Here is a 3,441-nt window from a genome sequence, read left to right on the forward strand (position 1 = left end):
GAAGCGAATATTTTCATATTATACTAAAGGGAAAGCGATAACCCCCGCTAATCTTGATGGCGCTGAGCGAGATGGGCGGGCGAAAGCGGAAGAAATACAAATGAGGAGATCTGACAGTGACGTTGACGGCGACGTTCGCGGGGATATATATTATATAAGTATACGGACTCGAATTCGGTTGCTGGTGGAGGGCGGCGAGACGTCACCGAGCGTTCGTCGAACTTGTTACACCGAACCCGGCGGCGACGGTGGCGGGCCCCCCCCTTTGGACGTGTATATACTTATATATTATATATTATAATAATATATTACTTTTAGACCCTTAGACTAGGACTTCGGTACTTAAGATATTTCAAAAAATAAAAAAGACTTCGTACAAAATAATTAATTAAGTACATTTTTTTGTTTAGCCCCCCCCATTTTTTCATTTCTAGATCAGCGCCTGAATGGACCTGACTAATAATTAAGCGAAATATAAAATCACCATATCCCTAAACCACACACTAATACACTATGCCTAGTAAAGAAATTACATCAGTTGGTGTATCAGTTTATTTCGGGATGTAATTAAATCTGTCGTTTAACGAATGGAATTTATGACCTGGAACAATATTAATTAAGTGTAAACAGCGTAAACAGCATAATAAAAATACATAAATGGTATATGATTACAGCTGCTGATTAAAATGTTTAGGTACTTATACCTACGTGGCCACATTATACGCGATTGGAAAAATAAAATAGTCGTAAAATCGAACAGAATGTATGCACCACAGTGAAAAAAAAATGTGCACGAATATAATGCGAACACGGGAGTGTACCTTTTATATGGAGTATTGGGGTTAGGTATCGGCTATTGTTGTCGTGAAGACTGCAGCTATATTATAGGTACTACAGTACCTACATATTATTGTATTATATACACACTTCAACACTTGCAGCCGATATAATGTCGTCCATCTAAATGATATATAAATACATATAAGAAACACTGCACACGTTATTAAATAAATACAATATAATATATAATATACATATTCATTATTCATGTATAGATACGTATACCGGCGCTAACGACCACCGCACCTCGCAGTGTCGGTATATAATATGTATATTATAATAAAAATATAATATTAGCGAGCTGAAACGGTGTCAAACAAATCGAAAGCTATTTTGATAATCGATTTGTCGACGACGCGAACGTCGTATTGTATATGTAGGCGAGCAACTGCACCCTCCATTTGTACCTATTTATACAGGTGTATAATACCGCATCCGTGGCGTAGGGAAATTGGGAATATATTTTGTATATAACTTATATAGCGAGTATTTAAATGGCATTCCCAGACATACATTTGGGAGGGGGGTGAATTACAGTTTTGGGACAGCCGACAGAATTGGAGGAGACTTTTTCCTTCCCCTCTGCACGTGCCATGTGGCTACCAAAAATAGTATACTATCTCAATATTTAAAATAAATAATTTTGCAAATTAATCGCAAATTAATGACCATAATAATATGGTCTTCTTTTATTTGAACTAATTTTGAAAAAAAATATATGCGTAGGTACATAATATGATAATATAGGTACATTCGTAAATAATAGGTAAATATAAAAAAAATAATTAAATAATCAATTAGTGATGTGATTATGTGAATATGCAACAATATGGTTATCAATTATGATAAAAATATATTTTATTCGTTAACGTCACGGTTACAGATTATTAACAAGTTAGATCCTTAGTGAAAACCGAACATTTTGTATACACAATCACGTGCGATTAAAGTGTTTACAACGAAAAAAGGTCCCAGAGGGGGGAGTTATTGAATGACTACGAGTTACGATTCCGATGCGCTGCGTAAGGGCGAGTGACCTTCGGGTTGGAGCGAAAAGTGCCGCGGTTGCCGGGGGCTCCGAACGATTCGCACGCGGGTCACACATTCTAGGAACATCACATACATATAGGTGCGCATATGGCTATATATGTCGAATAAAAAAACAATTGATAAACTTTAAGCCCCGTAGCAGCAGCAGTCGAGTGTAGCTGTAGCTACTAACCCTCCCGCGACGGCTGGTATTCCTCCAAACCCTCCCCGCCGCGGCCCCGACTGTTTTGGACATTCCAGCCACGTATTCGCACTTGTTCCTCGAGCAGCCGGGACGGGCCGGGGCCAGCACATGTTGTCTGAATATATTTATGTATATATATATATATATATATATATATAATAATAGTATTTGTGTAGTACTGTACGCCCGGTATACGCATTGTATATATTGCGTGTATATAGTCGCCAGTCGCGAGATGGGTAAAACTCGGGAGGCAACAAAAAAAAAGAAAAAAAAAAGTATATAGTACGCGCCGAGGGTTATACCTTGGGATTCTTTTTTTATTTTTTATTATTTTATTCCCTCGGATTTTTGCGTGCGGACGTAGGTATATGTGTGTACATATATATATATTTTACGGAGGGGTGCAGGGGTCCAAAACGAGTGCATTAACATTTTTATATCGTTTTCTGACGTTTTCCCGGACGCTAATATTATGCGCGTGGTATATATATGTATATAATATATATATATACATATATACGTGCACGTATACGGATAGAAAAAGTTCGGTTTCCTTTTTACCCTCTCTATACCATCGTCTCTCCTCCCACCGCCTCGTACGTCGTGTCGCCGCACTACACATATACATATAATATGTATATATACACCGTTCAGAGTACGGAGGAGAAAAAAAACAGGTGGCGTTTTGCGAGGACACATTTTTTCCCTGTACACTGCGCCGCTCCCTGCACCTCCGTTCACCTATGTCACGTATATACGCGCCGCGGCCATAGGGCACGCGAGGACGAACGTGACAGACATTAAGGGCAAACGGAATAGACGCGAGAGCGGTATTAAATTGGGAGCGAACACGTGAAGTCAAAAAAAAAAACGAAATGTGTGTGTGTGTGTGTATACATTATTGGATACTTTTTATTTTTTTTATTGCGTGCGCGTGAAATCCGAAAGGAGCGAGAGACGGGGAGTGAGTATAAAATCGCTTGTGTTTCTAGCACGTTTTTGAACTAGCGTGCACAAAAGTTTTTTTATTAAACCGGTACCCCGTATTGACTTATGATCAAATCATATTCTAATTTGTGGACGTGAATGTCAAACATTGTATCCATTTCAGTCCTATATACATTTCGTGTTTGTTGTGGTTTTTTTTTAAATTGCGACTTAAATGTAATAATTATTATGACCGCATATTCGGTGCTGAATAAACAAGTAATTTTTCGTGGGAAATTGTGTTAATATCTCACTAAGACGATATCCCAAATAATACTTAGTTTTTTTTTAATATAGAGGACTTTGTAGCGGTGATCTCGCCGTAACATATCTTCAAACCAGTAGTACATTAAGGTGGAAATATGTGTGTGAAGAGT

Source organism: Acyrthosiphon pisum, chromosome A1 (genome assembly GCF_005508785.2).
Source record: "Acyrthosiphon pisum isolate AL4f chromosome A1, pea_aphid_22Mar2018_4r6ur, whole genome shotgun sequence".
NCBI lineage: Eukaryota > Metazoa > Arthropoda > Insecta > Hemiptera > Aphididae > Acyrthosiphon > Acyrthosiphon pisum.